The following is a 24,145-nucleotide window of genomic DNA, read 5'->3' on the forward strand; positions in this document are numbered from 1 at the left end:
ATCTACACCATCCCCTGGGAACATAAACTAATGTGTATAACTCTTGGACTTAACAATATCCATATTTATTATATCATTCATATTTATTATGATTGGATGTATGGGGTGTATATGTACACATGCAAAGCATCTCAGAACTGTGCTACTGTGTAACTTCCTGAAGAAATATTAACAAAACATGAAATGACAGACTTTTGTGATAACACCTCAACAAGGATCGGGATAGGCAAAGCATGAGTTGAAAGGAGTGGTCTACAAGATAGTGCTTTATGAACACAGATTGTGCTATTAGGAACAAGGGCTAATGCCAGCATGTTTCAGCTTTCTCCGAGAATGGGTTTGCAATGCTTAAACATGCTATTAGACCATGTTGCAGTAATTTCCTGAGTCATAACATTCCTTTTTCAGATATTCCAACTGTGTAATTCTATTTTGAATACTATTAAGTCATTCACACAGAGACACATACACACAAACACTAATTGCTTTTGTGACTACAGAGAATATTTAAATTTTGCTCTCAAACTATCCTGATAGTTTTTCTCTTAGGGAAGAAATTAAACAAAATGGTTATTCCTGGGGAGAAAGTAAAGGTACACAATTTGAATTTCGCCTTTAGCGATGCAGTTCACATCACAAACTGCAAGTGAAACAGAAGACTTTTCCTTTTTTATATTGTTGTTTCAACCTTTGCTTTTGTGTTAAAAAGAAACATATCAGCCAGCATGTAACAGTCAATAGCATTTCTCCCTATTACTAAGTTATCGCCAAAGTTTAAAGCTAGCAGTCCCTCATTTATTGTAAGAGGCTTAACCATTCCTGAAGCTTAGACTTTCCTCCTGCTCAATATCAAAAGCTACTGCCGTAATCTCTCACACCAGCACCACAGAGAATTTACTAATCCTGACCCTCCAACTGAGCTAATACGCTGCAGCACTTTTGTGTCTCCTGTTACTGAGAATTTCTTAAAGTACTTATTGATTCAAGCATTCTATTTTCTGGAATGGGATAGGGATATTCCAATATTGTTAAGCATCTGTATTAATTGATACATTTACTGAGCAATTAGCAAAAACTTTGATTTCAACCAATCATTGATAAGAATACCATGTCTGCATTTATTAAAACTTTGGGGCATTCCACCAACCAGTTCAGAGGAGTCTTGGTTTCACCAATGTTAACCTGTCAATATACAATATGCTTCAGACTATTGAACAGAGCTGATGATATAGGCATGTGAATATCTTGTTACAACAGATTCACTGGTTACCCACATGCTCCTAAGTGCTGGTTTTGAACTACACCGTACATGATGTAAAATCAATGTATATGAAATATTACATTCTCCCCTATGAACCAGCCTAGGTTTTAAAATATACATGAGATCCTTTGCTCTATCACATCATCATCCAAGGCATATTTGTTGGAAATGTGAACAGTGGCTGTCACCAGACTCAGAAATTCCCTATCAAGGCACACTACAAGAACTTCATTGCTATTGTCCTTTTTCTGGTGGGGAATATCCTTCTACTAATATTTTTAGCATTTGCATTTCAAATTGATTTGTATGTTGAGATCGATTGTAATCAAATTCTGGGGGGGGGGGGGGGGTTGTTGGTGTATTACTGAGGACTTCATAAATTTATAGTTGACATGTTCATTTTCTAATTATAGTTTTTAATTTTATAGGTATTTATCTTATTGTTTGCCAGTCTGAACATTATTTTGAGTAGAACATCAAAACAATGGTGTGGTCTTCCAGCATCTTCAGAGCTACTTGGGCCAATCAGAGGCTGTCTTGGTGGTGCATAGGGGATAGAGATGTCTCCAGCAAACAAATAAGCTCTTGGTGCCTCCTTGCATGACCTTTGAAAAGATACAGGGAAAATCACCATTATTAGATTCCAGCTTTGTATTAAAACTCCTGAAATTTTCCAGGAATCTGCCTAATGTTCATATTGACTAGGGAATTCTGTGAATTGTAGGCTACAAGAGTGTCCATTCTAAACTCTGATCGATTTCACTTTAGGAAGATATGACATGGTGTGCTATAGGAAGATTGTCTTACATTGTAGAATTAATATAGTTTGACACAACTTTAGCTGCCATGGCTCAATAGTATGGAATCATTGGAGTTGCAGTTTTATAAGGTCTTTAGATTTCTCTGCCAAAGAGTGCTGGTGCCTCACCAAACTGCAAGGCAAAGTTCAATAATTTTTTTAGATTCTAGTAGCACTGAATAAGGACTGCATAAGAAAGATATATCAACACCTATGCAGAGGAAAGAATTACCAACAACAACAGACCAGTTTGCCCTGTCAGTGCAAAGCGTACATTCTCCAGTATATACAAGGGAAATTTGTCTCATCCCAAGCAATTTGCTTTCTTTCCCCTTAAAATGTTTTTGCACTGGCAAATGTCCCTTTAACAATGAGGATGAAGTTCCAAATTAAAGAGTTGAATTCACTGATATGCCAAAGATTAGGAATTATGTAAGCATTCAGCCAAAACCAAACAAAACACAGACTGGCCGTCAATCTGCCTAGTTGGGTGAAATGCCTGTTGTAACAGCACATCAGAAAAAGTCACTGCAAAATGAGAAGCCCCAAAGGCAACACAGCTAAACAAAATGCAGTAGTCAAGTTGATGATCCTCTATAGGTTACCCTCAGCACATATGAAGTGGTACACAGAGTCCTAACTGCATGAGCAAAGTGCACATTGATTCCATAAGAGTAATTACTCAAAATTCCTTTATGACCCAAGGAATAAGAAAAAAAAATGATCTCTGACAGCTACAGCAAGGAAACGGAAATTGTAAAACTCAGCATGTTCTGTCTTTATGTTGAATTGAATTCTGTGTACTAGGGTCTTTGTGATCACAATCATCACATTTGGTAACATTTGGAGTGATGGCCAAAGTAAGAGTGGGCTGCAGGAAATGCAGCTCTACTTTGAAACAAGGTACACAATCATCACATACCTTGCTTGTTTAACCACAGAATATTTTTGGAACCATTGAATCCCCCTCCAACCACTTCTGTTTTCACTGGGAGGGTTAGTAAGCCCTCTGATAGATCCTAGGAAGAATGAGCACCTACATCCAATAAAGTTGAATACCCCTAAATTAGAGAACTCATTAGGATCTGGGAGGACAAATCTCTGCTTAGGGATTCTGGTGACTATGCAGTCTTGGCCTAACTATCTCTCAATCTAAAATAGCTCACAAGGGTTCTGGTAAATTATGGGCACCACAGTTCAAAAGCAATATTGACATGCTAGAAGGTGTTCAGAGGAGCAATATGAGGAGCATCTTAAAGAGCTGGGTATGTTTAGCCTGCAGAAGAGAAAGTTGAGACGAGACATGTTAGCCAATGTATACATATGTGAAAGGATGTCATAAGCAAGAAGGAGCAGGCTTCTTTTCTGCTGCCCTGGAAACTAGGACTCAGAGCAATGGGTTCAAATTACAGGAAAGGAGATTCCATTTGAACATTAGGAAGAATTTTCTGACTGTAAGAATTTTTCAGCAGTTGAACTCTCTGTTTCAGAGTGTGGTAGAAGCTCCTTCCTTGGGGCTTTTAAACAGGGGCTGGATAGCCATCTGTTGGGCGTGCTTTGATTGTGTTTTTCCTGCAGGGCAGGGGGTGGGAATAGATAGCCTACGTGGTCTCTTCCAATTCTATTATTCTATTAATCTAAAGAATAATATGGTAGCAAGAGAATCATGTATGTTCCTCAATATTCATTTATTTAATGATTGATTTAAGAAAGAGATAATATAAACCAGTAAGAAATTATTGTTATTCTGAGCTATAAAGACTTTTTACAGCACAGACAATGGTTGACTGCATTCAAAGTGAAATGCTTATGAAATGCAATGCTAATACATTTGTTAACATTGCCATTTTTCGGAAGTAATATTTCCAGAGTGTAGGGTATTTTTCATAGCACGTGGAAATATCCTACCACAAATTATCTTAGTTTTGGTGGTACTAATATAAAAGTATATTATTTTCTTGTAACTGTTTATTCTATTTTGGTACCCTCTTTCTTCCCTTTCCCACCCCCAAGTTCAAGTTCAAGTTTAAGGCAAGTTCAAGTTAATGTTCACGCCCTTATTTTGTTTGGTAGATCACACAGATATTGATTGGTAACATATAATAAAGTTGCCCTTAGTAAACCCACAAGTGTTGTGTTGTCTCTTGATTTCACTGGTAGGAGAGCAATTCTCCTTTCTTTACCAGATCGTATTTTTGAATGCTTGAGAACAGCATTTGGATCCATGTAGCTTTCTAGAATTCAGCCCTTCTCTCCAGATCTGGTAATGAACATTGATTATTGGGGGCTTCTGACAGAAACTTTCATATCAGTTATTGAGTAATACAAGCAAAGAGATTCCTCCTTCACTGTAACTGCTTCTAACATTCCTCCCTACCTCACAAGAAAATAATCAAGATTAATGGGTGTTTGTGAAAGATGCTGTCTTTGTTAAAGCATTGTTAAATCATTTCAGCAGATCACAACGGGTACCACTGGTTATGCAATGGTCCCTTTAAAACTTTTCAGCTCTTATTTAGCATGCCCAAAATACTAGCATCAACTGTTTATTTTACTGTTTGTTCACTGAAATATTTTAGTTTGACACTTTGAGATTGAGCTACTGTCCAGCAAAAGAAGATTTTGAAGATATGATTTGTCATACCACCCCCGGTGTATGAAAATACTCAGCCCAATGCCAACAACCATTAAATTTATCAACTTGCCATTTTCCTTGTGTCCTGGAAAGAATCTGACCTGGATTCAGTGTGCGGGGATGTAGCTGTGACATATGTAAATATGTGCCCACACATTTGTGCTCTCTCTCTAGCATTTGTCTTCTGTGTACTTGTATACAGAACTTGTCTTCAGTGGTAACATGAGATCAGCATGCAATTTAGTGGAGATACAATTAGAACTAATGTATTGTTTTTAAATCTTTCTCAGTAATCTTCATTGAGACTGACTACGAAGGACCACATTCCACATTTATTTCCCATAATAACCATGGTTTTATTTTCAGGTCTTGCTCCCATGCTTTTCAGGCCTTTCAGCTTTATCATATTGCCATATATTTTACCTGTCAGATTTTTCAAGCTCTTACTTTCAGCTGGCAGAGTCATTATTTCATATTGGATTAATGGTCTTGGGTTTTGCTTTGGAACTGTAAGAATTGGATGAAAAACATATACTTTGTTGTAAACTGGAACCAATTTGGCAGAACACCTAACAATTGTGATTGCTATTTTTATATGCTTCCTTGTTTTCTGATATTCCATTATACAGAAACTCTATATATACCTCAAGAAACTTAGCAATTTTTCTTCCTTTAACAGTGTTAATGAAGGAGGCAAAGAGAAAATGTGGGAAGAAAATTTTATAACAATGCTTTATAACATTTCTTTGTGTCAAAAGGGGTCCTATATTATTATTATTATTATTATTATTATTATTATTATTATTATTATTATTATTATTATTATATTGAACAAGATTTCCCTAGCCTAAAATTATACATTTTAATATATTGGGTTTATGGTTCCCGTCCCCTTGATCTGATCATGTAAGTGTTATTTATTGTTATAATTGTATTATTTTACTTTGTTTAATAATGTGTTATTATGTTGTTATGTAATGTTTGTGTTGTTTTTATGACTATAAACCGCCCTGAGTCCCATCTGGGAGATACGGCGGTATATAAATAAAGTATTATTATTATTATTATTATTATTATTATTATTATTATTATTATTATTATTCCTTATCGTACCCAGTTCAAGTGGAGTTGCTTTATATTGCTGTGCTGAAGTCTCATGAGACTCTAAATTACCGATCCTGAAGGTTACAAATATATATAATTAGAATGCATCTAAGTATTGCTTAAGGTGGAGGATTCAGTCTGTGTTCCTTGCTAGCTTCCTACTTGCTGTGTTTTTTAAGCATTCTATGATACTTTGTGAATGAAAAAGAAACAAAAAAGGAAATCAACAGAACTGTGGACTTTGATCTAGAACAGTGGTTCTCAACCTGGGATCCCCAGATGTTTTGGCCTACAACTCCCAGAAATCCCAGCCAGTTTACCAAATGTTAGAATTTCTGGGAGCTGAAGGCCAAAATCAGCTAGGGACCCCAGAACTCTTGGGGTTCTGTCTGCTATGGAGGCTACCGATCCTGTCGATGCCTTGGTCGCTCGTTACAATACCGAGTTGTCCAGGGCTATTGACATGATCGCTCCCGAACGTCCCCTCTCGCTGCGTGGAGTTGCCCCGGCTCCCTGGTTCACCGGGGAGCTGGCGGAGATGAAACGTGAGAGAAGGAGACTAGAGTGGCGCTGGCGGAGAACTCGCGACGTTTCTGACCGAGCACGGTCTAAAGCTGCTATTAGGGCTTATTCCGCGGCGTTGCGGGCAGCCAGGAAGGTTTTCACGACTGCCCGCATCGCGTCTGCAACAAATAGATCTTCTGAGTTGTTCAGAGTTGTTGGGGAGCTCCTCCACCCTTCTCAGGGTGGGGGGGCACCTGACTCCTCGGCAACTCGGTGTAGCGAGTTCACTCACCATTTGGCAGACAAAGTCGCTCAGATTCGTTCCGACTTGGACGCCAGTCTTGAAGCATTGCCAGGTGAGGTAACCGAGGCATCTGTCTGTTCGATCTTGTGGGATTCGTTTCAGTTTGTGCAACCTGATGATGTGGACAAGATTCTTGGAGCGGTGAGGGCGACTACCTGTGCCCTAGATCCCTGCCCATCTTGGCTTTTAAAACAGGCCAGTGGTGGGTTAGTTGATTGGTTTGTGGCAATAATTAATGCCTCTTTGGGGCAGGGCAAATTTCCATCCAGCCTAAAACAAGCTGTGGTAAGGCTTATTTTGAAGAAGGCCTCATTAGATTCGACCAGTCCTTGTAACTACAGGCCAATCTCTAACCTACCATTCTTGGGCAAGATCTTGGAGCGGGTGGTTGCCTCTCAGCTCCAGGGATTCTTGGAAGATACGGATTTTCTGGACCAATCACAGTCTGGCTTCAGGCCTGGGTTCAGTACCGAGACGGCTTTGGTCGCCTTGGTGGATGACCTCCGCAGGGAGCTGGACAGGGGGAGTGTGACCCTGCTGGTTCTCTTGGACATCTCAGCAGCTTTCGATACCATCGACCATGGTATCCTTCTGGGGCGGCTCTCTGGGATGGGCCTTGGGGGTACTGCACTCCAGTGGCTCCAGTCCTTTCTGGAGGGTCGCTCCCAGTTGGTAAAGCTGGGGGACACCTGCTCGGACCCCTGGCCATTGACATGTGGGGTCCCGCAAGGTTCTATTTTGTCCCCCATGCTTTTTAACATCTACATGAAACCGCTGGGAGAGGTCATCCGGAGTTTTGGAGTGCGGTGCCATCTCTATGCAGATGACACCCAACTCTACTACTCTTTTCCACCTAAATCCAAGGAAGCCCCTCGGATTCTGGACCAGTGTCTGGCCGCTGTGTTGGCCTGGATGAGGGTGAACAAACTGAGACTTAATCCCGACAAGACAGAGGTCCTCCAGGTCAGTCGTACGTCTGATCGGGGTATTGGGTGGCAACCTGTGCTTGACGGGGTCGCACTCCCCCTGAAGGCGCAGGTCCGCAGCTTGGGGGTCCTCCTGGATTCAGGGCTGACACTTGAGGCTCAGGTGTCGGCCGTGACCGGGAGGGCCTTTGCACAACTAAAATGTGTGCGCCAGCTGCGACCGTACCTCGAGAAGTCTGATCTGACCAGGGTGGTCCATGCCTTAGTTACCTCTAGACTGGACTATTGCAATGCGCTCTACGAGGGGCTGCCTTTGAAGACGGCCCGGAAATTACAACTAGTACAGCGTTCGGCAGCCAGGCTTCTAACCGGAGCGAATTACAGGGCACGTTCAACGCCTCTGTTTAAGGAGCTTCACTGGCTGCCATTTACTTTCCGGGCCCAATTCAAGGTGCAGGTTATCACCTACAAAGCCCTAAACGGTTTGGGACCCACCTACCTTAGAGACTGCATCTCCCTCTATGAACCCACACATTCTCTTCGCTCGTCGGGGGAGGCCCTTCTCTCGCTCCCACCACCCTCACAGTCGCGGTTGGTGGGGACGAGAGAGAGGGCCTTCTCCGTCGTGGCCCCCCGGCTTTGGAACTCTCTACCTAGAGAGATCAGGCAGGCCCCTACCCTCCTCTCCTTCCGGAAGAGCTTAAAAACCTGGCTGTTTCAAAAGGCCTTCGATGTTTAGTTGTTGCTGGATTGATCTATCTGTCCATTCCATAATAGTCCCATTGTTGTTGTCTTGCCATTTTATACTGCACTTTATTGTCCAACTGTGAAATTTCCTTTTCCCATTTCGTATCACTCTGCATTTCGCCTGGGATCTACGAATTAGTCTCCTGTTTTTAACACTGTATCCTGCTTGTTGATTTTAATGATTGTTTTTATTGATGTTGATGTTTTTTACTGGGATAATTGTTTTATTGCTTTGTTACTGTTTTGTTTGTTTTATCGGGCCTGGCCCCATGTAAGCTGCCCCGAGTCCCTTCGGGGAGATGGGGCGGGGTATAAAAATAAAGTTATTATTATTATTATTATTATTATTATTATTATTATTATTATTATTATTATTGTGGGTTAAGCAGGTTATAACCAGCAGTTAGAGTACTTACTTTTCAAAGTGCCGATCTCAGAATCTCCCAGCCATTAGGGCCACTTGGTAAGGATGGAAATAATTTTATTTTATTTTTTCTTAGAGAAAATAATATTCCTGACACTTGAGAAGCCATCTCCTAAGATTATTTGACCAAAGGCTTTTGAGAAGAACAATGCAGTAGCAAGATTTCTGTACAGCTATTCCTTGTGCTATCTGTTGTTTGAAAATTCTCTAGAGGGGCTATTCTTTACACAAATACATGTGAAACACTATGGACCTTATCGCACTTACTAATTTAAGTGTCCTAGGATGCTTGCCAGCCAGTTTAGAGATGGATGAGCATACAGACCATCATGTGATGCCCCTCAGCTTCGGGTGGAGGCCCTGCCCTCAACCAGTGATGGGGAAGTGCAGCTGCTCCAGAGTCACCCCACATACCTGCCATTTCTCTATGCTTGCTGGTAAAACTACACCAGGGGTGGTGGACGTATGATAAGGTCATGTGCATGTGAAAAATAAACTCTTTACTGAGCAGAGAGTTTGCTCAGAAAACTTTGCAAGATGGGAATACAAGGATAATACTCTTCAGAATTCTTCCTTCTCTTCAGTAGTGGTGTGAAAAAATTAGGGGAATTATTCATCTTTGCATATAAGAAATCTATAGGTGAAGGTTTTCAACCCATCCATATCTGGAGCTATAGTCCTGAAAATAACCTTTTCTAAGCTCTAAGTCACTGTTGTAATACATTAAAAGCAGAAGCAGAGGCTGGGCACCTCCTGACCTGACTAGCAGTTAATGGGTAGACAAGAATATCACTCCTTGTCTTTGGGCACAGATTCCCCTTAGGTCTCCCATGGGCACTTCTGTCTTATAAAAAGCATAATTTGTTCCTCTGGGAAAGTGACACTGATCTTCACTTCCAATCTTCTTTTAAAATTCTGATTGTTAAGTTTTGTTTAACAAAGGTTTGGTGGAATGCTACTGACTGGTTAATTAACCCTCTAGGGATTGCAGATGTATATTGTCTTCCGAAGCACACTGTAAAATGCCAGCGTTCCAATTAATAGTTTGTAAATGCTGTTTTAAAGTTTAGTCAATGGTGGCAGAGGTCTCCAGGCAGCGGTTTAATTTCATAGGGCCAGGAATTGATCTCCCTACAGTATCAACTCAGTTATGTTAATCCACTGTTTCTATATGCATATTTCTTTCCACAGAAACCAATATATTACTATCAAGACAGGGAAACATGTCAGTGAATAGTCTGACCTTGCATTTGCCTTGAGAAGAAATAAATTGCCCCATATTCAGAACTAGGCCACGAATTATCTGCATACATGCCTCAAGATTATACTGGTTGGGTCATACTCACCTAAGCCAAAAGTCAAAGTAAAATTCATCAAAGGGAAATTGTGCAGCAAGATAAAACTTTTGGAGCCAAGCATTAGCAAAGCACAAAACATCATTAAGTGAAACAGGTGAATCTCAGTGCTTATTCCAATAAATGCCATTTCAAATGATTGGCCACAAAGTTGTCATCATCATCATCATCGTGACTATTACAATAACAGATGTACCAGGAAAATGTGAGGGTTATTTTTTCAAATATTAATAAAAGTGGGGGTTGCTTTACATTTTTGAAACAAACCAAAAATCCTTGAGTGCACCTTTGCCTGCTAGGAAAGAAACAGAGAGAGAAAAAGAGAGAGAGATAACTCTGGTGTGATAATAAAATACAATATAATATTTGAGCACTGGCATGTTGAGCTGACAGAGTAATCACATAGAAATGTGGTGGTTCCATCTGAGCGCTCGGTCTGACAAGAGATTTGTATTTTCTTTCATAGCCTAATTCCAATGAGCTGTATACCTGCTTTAGTAGTATTATCACTGTCTAAAGAGGAGAGAATCAAAATGTATTTTTCTGGACTTGTGTGCAGATCAAACTTATTACCAAAAAAAAGTCAAATTTTTTATTTTATTTTTGAAAGTTTTCAGAAAGAATACCAATATTATATATTCTACTCTACAAGCCAACAGGAGGAGGTAGTGGAGGGGAGGTGGAGGGGGGAGGAGGAGGAATAACAACAAGAGCAACAACAACATACAATTTGTAAGATAATCAAGACAGAAATATGTGAGAGAGGAAAAAGAGGAGGGAAAAATCAATCTGCCAACATCAGCTGTTCAGTTAAAACAATACTATCCAAATCATGGCTTTTCGCCAGGATATTGATATTACACTACACTTTGATATTACAATTTAAACCAGTATTGATATTACACTATACTACACCGATTTTATAGGTAATTGTAGGCTTCATTTGGGGAACCAGATTACCTCATAGCTACTGAGCTATTATATCCATTTGGTAAGAGCTCTTTATTTCCTGCTGATCCACTTTCTTTTCTGATGCTATAATGTCAGTGTAATATAATGGTTTGAGTATTGGACAGGGACTGGGAAATCATGGTTTGAATCCCGCCATGGAACCTTGGGCGACCTCAGCCTAGGGCTACCACAAGTAAAATGACTTAAACACACATGACAACAATAGCAATAACAAAGTGCATCAGAACCAAAGTAAATTTGGACTGATTCACTGTTGTTCCTGATGTGAATAGAACACTACCATTGTGCATTGAATGGTTTTGTTGGTGTCCCCTTACACATCATTGCAATTCAGTAAAGGATGTTGTTAGCACATTTGCTACCTAACTAAGTATTCATAAAGGTATGTAGCACAAAATGTGACATAGGATTCTGGTGCAAATATCAGAAATGAGACGACCAGTTCTTGACTGATTTGTGTGTTACATTTTGTGATGAAGATCTACTTCTACCCAGCTCAAGAAATGAATCTTTTTCAATTCTTGAAACAAAATCTAAGTAAAGGCAACTGTGTTCTCCTTCTCTTATAGTACTAGAATCTGGAGACATCTGCTGAACATGAATGTTGGGGACTAACGACATATAAAAGGAAGTACATGTAGCTTTAGATGTGGGATTTGCTGCCTCAGAATTGGAGAGTGTGGTAAATATATGTTGATTTCATTCTCAATTGAAGTAACAAGTAATTTAAGTAATTTTCTTCCCATCCTAAAAAGGTTTTCAAAAACTTCATTTTTAAAACTTATTTGTAATTTGGGAGTTATTTCTGTGGTTTCCCATCCTGGGAGAAAAATAGGATATACATTAATATATTTATATAGGGGGGGGGGGCTGAAAACCGCATTTTCTCAATAATATGATTTTGTAGACATAAAATGCTATTTTCTACAAAGACTTTGTCTAGAAAATATCCCAAACTGTGAAAATTCTTATCAGTCCAGGATTCTTCTCATCAGGATTTCCTGATACTTAAGAATTATTTGGCCCCTTTAAAAAAATACTTTCCATGTTTTCCTCAGTGATGGCCACCAACTTGTCCTAAAAATGCTTATATAACTTTATGGGAGCTAAGTATATGAACAGCTATTAGTCATGACCTAGTCATGACAATATGTTTCTGAACACAAGATATTAGGGAACACAAATGGAAAGATGCTATTACACTCAGGTCTTGACTGTGAAGTTTGCACCACATCAGCAATCCAGGAATATATGAGACCCAGGTCTGAACACTTCAAGGGGGCACCAACAAGGACACTCAATGCACAATGGTAAAGCCTGATGCACACCAGGGGCCTATTGAATCATTTCCAATTTGCTTTGGTACCAATGCACCTTGTTAGTTCTGCTACATAGTTATACATCAGGAGTTCTCTGCTGAATACAAACATTATGAAACAGCCCTATTCCATAAATGATAGCCCACTTATGAAGAGATAAGACCCCATCATTTTCAATCAAGGGTTAAAATTACATTGATTGCCAGGATTCAGTGCAAACCATCAGCACTGGAAACTCTATTTCAATCACAATAAATATTGGAAGACTTAATAGTTGGTGGCCACAATAGTTTTTAGCAATTATTCTATTTCAGATACCTTTTCCCCATGATTCACAATATTTACTGTAGCATTAGAAACCCAGTATAAGTTAGTCCTCAAAAAATTCAAGGAAAAGTTTTGATAACTACTCACCTTTTATACTGAGGAACAAACTCAATGCTTTCCAAAGCTTCAGTCACTGCATCTTACTAACATAAAAGGACAAGCCAGTGATGTGTGCAGAACAGTGTATTCTGAGGGCATCACACATTTTAATAACCCACCAAACCCAATATATCTAGAGACATTTATGACCACCGTGGTGCTGTTCACCACACAATGTTAACTTAAAGCCAAATGCAGAATTAATGCTACACAGTATTTGTTGCAGGAAGAAAAAAGCAGAAATATCTAGATTTCATTTTTAGTTTCAAGATATAAGAATTATTTCTTCTCATAAAGGTAAAAGTGACAGTAGATGAACTATTCTCAGAATTACTTATATTCTCCAAATATAGCTCTGTTTCTTTGATTATACTCATCTTAATATAACATGACATTCTTTTTAAACAAGAAATACTGTTTTATGTAGTGTGAGAGGCACAATATGAAAATGATGGATAAATTCCATTTCCTCTTCACTGATTCCATTAACTCAATGTCGTGTGTGTGCAAGTAAAATCTCTTATACACAGCAGTAAAGACATGTGTGCAAATGAACAATTTCTGTGTATGGGTAAATAATCTAATGGGGCAGACATTGTGGATCCCCTTACATAGATTCATAATATGCACAGTTATATCAAATTCTACACTTTTTTTTGAAAGTGTGTAGTTGTTGCAATTAGGAGTTTTCAAGCATGTCTCCACATGTTGATGAATGCAAGAGTGTTCCTTGTCCTCTATTCCATCTATATGATACTAGCTTTGCCCGGCCACGCGTTGCTGTGGCTTATGGGAATCCTTTGTTGGCCAGGTGGAATAGCAGTGAATAGCCTTGCAGCCTCAAAGCCTGGCCGTTTTCTGGAGTACCTGGAGCTTTTTGTTGTATGAACATAGAGGCATGGATGAGGGGTTGTGCTGCCAAGTTTAGTGTTTCTGGGATGTGTAGTTTTGTTGTTTTGTCCTAGGCCGAAATTTCATTACCCTTTTATATATATAGATGAAACTTAGACCACAATAAATTGAGAGGGAACAGCCTGGTGAGCTATACAAACCATAATTTAAAAATAAACTCAAAGTTCCAGATTTAAAACTCACCAGTGAAGCAAAGGCATAGGACAAAGGCATTTAAAGCATTTTAGCCAAAATTGATGCAAGTAGGGCTCCTGCCCAAAAGGTACAACCACATAGAGAGCATGTGCCTTGTACAACAGTTTTTAGACAACCAGGTTCATTGTTCCAGTTTCAATCCTCCCTCTTGATTCTGGTTGGCTGAGCTCCGATGATGTAGCTAGAAATCTCCTTCCAGCCAGGTGGGGAAAGCTCTGCTGGTGGAAAGGAGGATTCAGAGGGTGCTGGCATTCCAGGCTAGCAGTGGTCCAGGAATTATGAAACCCAGGCCCTGGAGAACAATGGCCTGGCTTAGCTGGGTAAACGAAGATGCCTATTGAGGAGCTATCTCTATCATTTATTATATCCTTTGCTCAGGACTGGAAGCATTCCTGACTGATGACCTTTGGCTTGTCAGACAGTTTAGTTTCTTATATTCAGTAAATAAAAGTACTGTTTATACATTATATAAAAGGATAAAAATCATACAGCAAGGAATGGATAAATATAAGTGTTGACTTTTGATTTCTAAGCATGATTATATCCTTTTTAATGCCAGCAAGATAAAATATACTGCAATGACCCAAAAGTCTCCTTTGTCTGAAGCCATGCGTTGGGGCCACTTCTCAATTCAAAACAATAGCTGGAATTTACTTCTTGGCCGAGGTCAGGAAGAGGTTAATGTTTTCTGTCCCAAGTAAAAATGGAACATGTTTTAATAGATGTATAGGAATTAAAGTGGAATAAAATATAGTTTATAGAGGAGAGGGGTGGCCTGGGGTGATGGGGTGGCCTGGGAGCTTGTATCCCAATTCTGGCTTGTTGCCTTTGGAAAACTATAAATCCCTAACTAAAAAATTTTTTTCTTAGGGATGGGGGAGTGGTGTTTGATAACATATATATCTACTGCATCTATATATTATAGGCTATGTAATTTTACTTTGGAATGACACTTGAATCCCATTGGTTAGTCCAAACACAAGTTGACTCACTAAATCAAGAGCTGAGTGGTGTACACATAAATAAGTCACATTTGTTAAATTGTCTACTCTAGTAGAGGGATAGCTTTATTATAAATAGCCACTTGGTTCCATAACCAATAGTTTTTACAAATAGCAGGATGATCAATGCCTTTGGTACCGGCTGAACATGAAGAGCTACCTTATATTATTGATCCATCTATCTCAGCTCTGTCATTGGTAGAACTTATACTGTGGCTTTAATGCAGTTTGACACCACTTTAACTGCTACGGCTCAATGCTATGGAGTCATGAGAGCTGTAGTTGTACAATGGCTCTAGACTTCTCTACCAAGAAATGATGATGCCCCATCCAAACTACAACTCCCATCATTCCATAAAACCAAGCCATGTCAGTTAAAGCGCTGTCAAATTGTGTTAATACTAGAATGTAGATGCACCCTGTGACAAGAGTGGGCAACCTGGTACCACTGGTTATTTAAGACTTAATCTGGAGTCCCAGCCAATATGGGAAGTAGTCATTGGTTATGGAAAAGATAGTCAAAGACTGTGAACAGTTCTCTGGGGTTTCAGACAGATCTTTGTCTTTCTCCTACCTGCTTATTTACAGAACAAGCAGACCACATCAAAGTTGTGTGCTTCTTCCATTTGTCAAAACAGCAGCCAGGTTTTAATTCCAGATGGCATGTTAGGGGGTATTCAATAGCACTGCGATTATAATTTGAGATAATATAGGCGAGGTGATATGATGGATATACAGAGATTGAGAAATACAAAAAGAAAGATAAAATATACCTGGACTTAAAATTAAACAGTCATGTCTGAGAAAAGCACAATTCTAGCATGGTTGTTTTGCCTATTACTATGCCTCTTCCTCAGTCTTTCCTCCCTCAGCAATTACTTTTCCAGAGAGGAAAATGCCAGTCTGTTTTTTTCTCAAATAGAAGAGTGGGATGGTTCATCATGATCTTCTAAGCACTTTAAGTACTAATGGAACTGAGAATATAAATAGCTACTTTCAGATTGGCCAAGGGATTCCTAATGGACAATATCTTCCTATACCATATATAATAAAAGAAAAGGGAAGAAAGAAGGATGGAACACAAACATCACAAACAATAAGGATTTACATGCAGACAAGATTTAATGTAGGAAGCACAAAAGAAACATCACCCAAGGGAAATATCAGCTATTTCAAAAGAAGAAAGGCTAGTGGTAGAAAGGAGAAATAAATATCCATCTACAGTGTAGAAAGTATATGCAAGTGCATGCCAAGTGGTTTCTTCATTTTGATATCTTCAAACAACCAAGAGGAGCAAAAAGGAAACATTATCATTTAGCATCGCTTTCTAATTAACAGTTTCTAATATGTTGTTGCTGGCGTTGTTGCTGCTGTTCTTGTGTGCCTTCAAGTCATTTTTTTACTTATAGCAAATCTTTTATTGGATTTCCTTGTTTAGAGAGGGTTGTCCTTTGTCTTCCACTGAGGCTAAGAGAGTGTGACTCATCCAAGGTGGCCCGGTGATTTGCTGGGAAGGAGCAGAGATTAATACCCAGGCCTCCATAGTTGTAGTCCAGCACTTAAACCACGACACCACAGAGACACTCTATACACTGACCATCACTTACCATGAACATTCTCCTGGCTCCTTTTTGGCCTCAGTATTGCCCAAATTCCAGAGGCGCAGATACCATTCTCCCCTTTCTGACATACTGCAAGTTAAACGATATTGTCACGCCCTGGCCGCAGAGCACTAGAACCAACACACGGAGGCCAATAACAGTCTAATATCTTTATTAAAGAAATGAGTAATTAGAATAAAAACAGATAGGAAATAAAGTTAATCAATAGACCTTTCAGGAAAGGTCAGTTTTAGTCCAGAAATATATTGTCCAGTATTTAGTATTAGAGTTCAAAGTTATAATCCCAAACCGAAACACACTCAACTTCCAAGCAGTTTGAGTGGGGAAAACGTCCAAGATTTTACTAGAGTCCAAAGTACGTCCAAGGCAGGAAACTGGAGACAAGGCAGGATACTTGGCACAAGGTACAAGGCTGGGAACACGATGAGACGGGTCAAGAACACAGCAAGGCAAGGCACGATGGAACTGGAGTTAGCGGACTCAAAACGCAGTCCACACTTGGCTGGAACCGAAGTTAATCCTTGAGCTGACTTGTTGACTCCGCACAGGCTAGCCCGTGCGGGAAGCTTTTAAGGAACTTCAAATCTTTGCAAACAGGTGTCCAGAGCTTCTTTTCCCAAGGGAAAAGAACTGAAACATATCCTCATCCAGATGCGTTCCTCCCTGAAAGCTCTCAGGGGAAACTAGCTAATTAGCACCCTGTCTGGCTGCTAATCTCGCACTTTTCCTTGTTTGTGCTTTCTGAGAGCGACTTGTCTCAAAAAACTCCCTTCTCGCGAAAGGGGGAGAAGCGCTGGGAAGAACTTGTTCAAGGTCCGTTTTAATGAGTTCTTGGCAAGAATTGTCAACAACAGGCATCTGGAATGGCACAGTCTCTTGCTGAGACGGCAGAAATCCCATGTCTTCATCATCATGAGCCATGATGGCGCTGGGGTCAGGACTCAGAGGCCCATGGGGCATCTCAGATATATTGGTGCTTATATAGGTCTAATTCTCTCCCCTTATCATTAACTTCACCATAGATGAGCATGCCATATATAATCCCCCTTCTGCTACCAATTTGCAAGATGCAGACAAAAGTTAAAAGTAATAAACACTATGATCATACTTTCCAAGAACAGCTCTTAGCCCTCAAACAACTCTCTCACCTTCTCTCTGAATTATAAAGGAAGAGGAAGAACAAGTTAAATTAGCAGCACTGTTCATACAAGCTGAGGAGCTGATGAACTCATATCCAAGCACCAACACCAAACCAGAGTAAGAATATCTTCTGTCTTGAACGGGCCTCCAGAAACAGCACTAACAAACCATATACCACCATAGGAATGGTCCTCTTTTCTCTATAGAAGGATCAGAAAGGCAAAGTATACAGTAGAAAGTAACTATAAGAGCCCTGTTCTGCTTATCTTTTGAATAACTATTTCTTTAATATTGAGGAAACCCAATTGGTAATCCATTTCCTTTCACCACCTCCAGTACTATCTGTAATATTGGACTTTCCCATTATCCAGGCAATACAACTGAGAGGAATAGTCTCGTTCAAAGTAAACAAAAGAGTGCCACTTATCTACCACACAATACTGCACCATCAAAGTTATCATAAATTATGAGGGGGGGGGGGGTCATTCTGTTTTATCTAATTACATCTTGGCAGGTAATTCCTCAGTTTTTCTGAGCTTTACACACATCTTGAATCTTCATCATTAAGCTTCATTAAATAATTCAGGTTTCAGTATTATAGAATAGTCTGATAAGAAAGATAAGGGAATAGGAGTTCTATGGGGTCGAGAGAAACTCGTATGGACTAATTGAACTGAAAGGAGAAAGGACATGTTATTTTCTGCTCCATGACTTCCCACACACATATTTAAAGAGCTCCAGATTTATCTCTTAAGACTTTCTACTAATTAATTCCCTTATTCACAGCCACAATAATCTTTGTTTCATTTTTAGAGCAGTGGCATTTAGTGTGACCCTAGAGACTACACGGATTCAAACTGCAGAAAAAAGATATTCCACCTGAATATTAGGAATACTGGGAAAGATCTCCTAATAGCTGTTTAACAGTGGAATATGCTGCCTTTGAGTGACATTAAGGGCCATCCTGACAGGGCCCATAACACAGGAGCTCCCACAGTTTTACCAGAGGTGTCCAAACAATTCCTGAAAGACCCGGGTCCAATGTATGGGCCTGGGGACTGACCCCTCAGTAGTCCTGGGTCTACCGAGGGGTCAGGCCACACAGACCAATTTGCTTCTTTGAACCCCTTAAGTTTTTCTTTTATTCTAAAGGTTTTAGGGAGGGGTTGGGTTGTCCCCATTGTAGTGTGGTTGTTACACGGGAAAGCCCACTTCTTTTGGGTGTCCATGTGGACAGAAACACGGGAGAAAATTCTCCCATGACAAAATGCTATCTGGAAGCAGCCTGAGTCTTCTCTTGAGGTTTTAAACAGAGGCTGGTTGGCTCACTATCAGGAGTGCTTTGATAGGGTGTTACTGATAGTAGAATGAAGTTAATGTGTCTTTTGTTCTCTTCCAACTCTATAATTCTAGGATTATATAACCCAATCTTTCTTCCTCAGCTCTAAGTTTCACCCAGCAGCTGGTAACTATTCTTTGAGTGCACATATATATCAGTATGTTCCATCCACACAAGTAATGGCCCAAAGGGAACCATTCAGAATACATCACAACTTTTAAAAATTTAAACTTCACTGATCTGAAAAACAGTGGATTTTTTTATACAGGCAACTGTTAAGTGAGCACAAAAACACTTTTTCATCTACAGCTGCAGTGGTGTATTTCATAGGCAAAAAATAATTTCACAAGAAACTTTCCTTTAAAAAGTAAGTGATACTTATGAAATATTACAATGGCAAAGCAGATGCTGGTTCACCTGCTCAGTTTGTCACTTCACATATCAAAATCTTAAGAGAAGGAAGCATTTGACAGGATGCACCTTCCAGAAATATGTTTCTCTTCTATTCGTTCCAATGGAAAATACCCTGAGATGTTATGTGTACTAAAAAGAGACCAAAGCACCATGAAGGAAGCTCAAGAGAATAACCACATCATTACAATGTCATATAGATGATAAAACTAAGTGTGGCTATTGCAAAATAACTTCCAATGGAAAGTAACTTACACTATTGCTTTTGTTGTGTTCTTTGCCTTAGGATCAGTGTTTATTGTGTCAAAAAACTTTGAGTGATGTATACAATTAAGATTAAAAATAGATATGCTGATAAGAATAGCATAAATATAATTTTGTGCTAGCAATCACAATAGAAATTTATTCTCCTTTTCCCATTACACTTCAATTCACAACCCTAAAGCTGGCTTCCATATGGGGAATGGCTACAGTGGGGATGTGATGTCTTCTCTCAGCTTTTTTTTTAAAAAAAAAACCAAGTGACTTACCACATATTTTACCTCATATTATTTCAAATACAACAAAAAGTTTATTTCCTGTGTGACTAAGTTCAATCAATGAACTTCTTTTCTGTTATATGTTATTTTGATTCATTATTCAAGAATCCTGGCCAAAGTTAACATTGCCTTCATTCAATAAACACATTTTGGTTAACTTTATCCAGTCTCAAGAGTATTTATTTTAAAGGTTTTGAAGTACATCATAGGGTATACCAATTGCCGCTGGGTAGCCAGACATATAGTTTCTTTCTCTCCCGGTGCCATCACAGGGGAGGAAAGTCCACTGTGTTCCCTTCTACACTGCCAAATAAAATCCAGATTATCACTTTGAACTGGATTATATGGCAGGGTAGACTCATATAATCCAGTTAAAAGCAGATAAAGTGGATTATCTGCTTTGACAATCTAGATTACCTGGCAGTGTAGAAGAGCCCTGAATTCATTTTTATCGCCTTTTAACAATTATTCTTGCCCATCACACAACACATGGCAGTTTAACTGAGTAAACACTCAGTTAAAATAATGTGAAAGTTGAGAGAGATAGCGTTTGATCATCTATTAATACCTATTTTTTATACTCTCATCATCATAAAGTAGACTGGGGAATTGATTTTCTAGCAATTTTATTGGAAATGTGCAGTTTGGAATGCACATTTAATGCTGACATTCCTGCACTGGTCTCCATAGTTAAGTCTGAAGACAATCTTAAAGCTGACAGTGTGAATTAGAGTTTACTGCTCTTTTGATGACCAAGGTTGCAACCCACCTGCCATTCTCCTGGCAAAAGCACCACTCACTTCAGGAGAATGTGTTCTTAAAGCCTTTTCATGATTAGATGATAAGGCTTCAGGGTCACCCAGATTAGGCCTGCATTCTTCACACAATATGTTTCTCATAGAAAATATATTTGCATGCTACATGTTGCTGCAGTTTATCGGACAACAAAGAACAAAGTTAATATTTTTTAGGACTGAACAATTCTGAACAAAGACAAAAAGTGGGTTTAGTGATGGCTTCCTATAACACAGCATTTCATTTGCAAGTCAGTTTCTAAATTCTCAGCAATTTTCCTTCAAAGAGAGCTATTACAGTCCCCGTTCATCTAGCTCCTATATCCTCCATATCTGTGGTTTACAGTTTAAATTGCAGCTTGTACTCATGTTCCTTTTAGCTTTACAGTAACTAGATTTTGAGTGCAACATAGTTCAAGATTCACATTTCAAATGGGATTAAATATATAAAATTCTTATATTATATTTCAGAGCTAATCCTGGCAATTAAAGGACATTTGTTCAGCTTTGTGGAATATGCTAAGCCAATAACTACTAAGAAGTTAAATGCAATTTTTGCTATCTCACATGAAGTATCATGGGTTTTTCCCCATCTCCTCTGCCCTGCCAAGTGAAAAAAGGTCTGGAAGCATGTCAGCACACAAGAGAGGTTTTCCCTGTGCCACACAAGCACTTATAGAAACACAGAATTAAAAGGATTACCATGGGCTATTATGCCAGGTTCTTGACATGGGGAAAAACACAGCCATACAACTCTAATAATCATCATTTTGCTGTAGTTCAAGGTTTGATCTACCTTTCTGTAAGAATGGACATGCAATATACAAACTGAAAGATTAGTGATCAGTTGATTTCTCTTATCTCATTCCAAAATAAAGCTGAAAAGACATACACATTTTTTAAATGCTCTTTCCTTCCCTTTTTAAAAAGACCGTTACCTAATTCAGATCTTGTGGTATATATGAAGACAGGAGATGGAGGAGCCATTGCCAGATAACCACTCTTCCAACCCCATCTGCAAGGTGAGCTCTCAGAATGTATCATGCTGCCATTTTCCTATTTCAGGTTTACTGAATAGAGATGGAGGCAAGTAGGTCATGGCATCCATTCTCTTTTTCTCTCTTCAGGACTAGCCATAACATACTGCTACCTGAGGGCAGACCTTTGGTCACCCAACTTAAAATGACTGAAATCAGATCTAGGGCAGTAAAATGGACCAAGAAAATGAAATGGAATAGGGCTGTGCTATTGCGCTGGCAATTGCTGGTGAAAGGTGCCCCACTGCCCTTTCCTCCATCACACAGGGAAATGGGGAGGAAAGTGTGGGTAGCTCCACTGGACCTACCCAAAATACACTTTCCTTCCCATAGTCATGGAGGAAGTGCCTTTTGAGGCTTCCATCTGACTTTGGGAAGAAAGGGGAAGAGCCTGCCATGTATTGTGTGATGGTGCATGGCAAGCCCCGTCCTTGTCACGAAGCAAAGCGGCAAAATGGAGCAAAAATGCCCCGCGTGAAGAAGGTGATAAGAAAGTTAAGAACTACCTGAGTTGCTGATTCACTCTAGCTAAACTTTAGTGTAACTAACTATAGGAAAGCACAGGTAGAAATCTCTGGCAATCTACATATATTACTAAGATGTGGTATTCCTCTCGTCATACTTACTGGAGAACCACAGCAATGGATCACTGAGAAGTTTCAGAAGGATCCATCTTCACATTTCTTATTCCTTTTCTTTTTGATTTCTAAGATGGTCATGATTTCTTTCTACCAACAAGAATGGATGTGATCCATTAAAAAGTAAAGGTAAAGGTTTCCCCTGATGTTAAGTCCAGTCGTGTCTGACTCTGGCGGTTGGTGCTCATCTCCATTTCTAAGCCGAAGAGCCGGCGTTGTCCGTAGACACCTCCAAGGTCATGTGGCCGGCATGACTGCATGGAATGCCGTTACCTTCCCACCGGAGCAGTACCTATTGATCTACACACATTTGCATGTTTTCGAACTGCTAGGTTGGCAGAAGCTGGAGCTAACAGCGGGCTCTCACTCCGCTCCCTGGATTTGAACCTGGGATCTTTCGGTCTGCAAGTTCAGCAGCTCAGCGCTTTAACACACTGAGCCACCGGAGGCTCCACAGTGATCCATTACAACATCTCAATTACTTTCACTATTCGTGATTAATCTGTTATCATACCACTGGTTCATTACTTGTGTCTTATCTCAAAAGTGTTCTTCAGAGAAAGCAGAATTTGTCTCTTTAGAACAAAGGAAGAATGAATACAAGAAGAATGTGAATTGAACAATGTGTGAATAGGTTAAACCAGCCTTCTCTACCTGGTGTCTGCCGATGTGATGAATTATAGCTCCCATCATCCCCATCCATCGCACACAAAGGTCATGCTAGCTGTGGATCATGTCTGAAGGACAGCATGTTTTGGGAGGCTGATTTCAGGACTTTTAATGTAAGACTATTCCAATTGTCCTGCACTTCTCTCTCTTATCGTATCTCTCATGCACTTCTCTCTCCCATCTCCCATCTTGACAACTATCTAGGGGTGGGTCACATCCATAAAACATCCAGGCACATCTTTCCTCCTTCTTGTCAAAAATTTCACTGTAGAAATGTATTGGTAAATAAAACTGCATAATTTCAAGATAAAACAAATGCAAGCTATTAATGCAAAGAAAATCATTCTTGCATTTAAAAGTTGTTTTCAGTTTTGACACCAGCATTTTTGCATCAACCCAAGAAATGCTAGCAATTTCTGCTTTTTTAAAGGATCTTTCAACTTGATCAAATTGTTGGACCTTATATCTTGATCAAAGACAAAAATGTGGTGGGTCTTAGGTCCAATACTGTCTCTCTGAACAAATTGAAGTTGCCCACCTCTGATATAGATGTTGATTTCAGAAGGATGAAGCATTTCTTTCGGCAAAAAGAAAAGGGAGACTGTCCCCCATGAGCAATTAGAAGTTTAAGCAGCTGCTTATTTTATTCCAAACTGCACCAAAGAGAACAAGAAACAAACATTTTTCTATGGTGCACAAGAGCAAGTTAAAGCCAAGGTAGTTCTTTGAGGAAGATCAAGAGAAGAACATCTAATCAGCACTTTTCAGATTAAGTGCTAATCATCACACTCTGAGGGAATTCACTTCTCTTGTTTCATTCTTTTCAAGGATGTTTTTGGAAGTAAATGCAACTGAAACAGAACAAGAATAGAGAAGCAGACAATAAAAACAGGAATGTCAGTCCTCGGAGAACTTCCATGACTAAATGGGAATCACTTGTTCATAATAACTCTCTGCCCTGGAGTGTGGTGGAGGCTGTGTCTTTGGAGGCTTTTAAGCAGAAACTGGATGGCCATCTGTTGGGGGTGCTTTGAATGCGATATCCTGCTTCTTGGCAGGAGGTTGGACTGGA

This window comes from Anolis carolinensis, chromosome 5 (assembly GCF_035594765.1).
Source record: "Anolis carolinensis isolate JA03-04 chromosome 5, rAnoCar3.1.pri, whole genome shotgun sequence".
Classification (NCBI taxonomy): domain Eukaryota; kingdom Metazoa; phylum Chordata; class Lepidosauria; order Squamata; family Dactyloidae; genus Anolis; species Anolis carolinensis.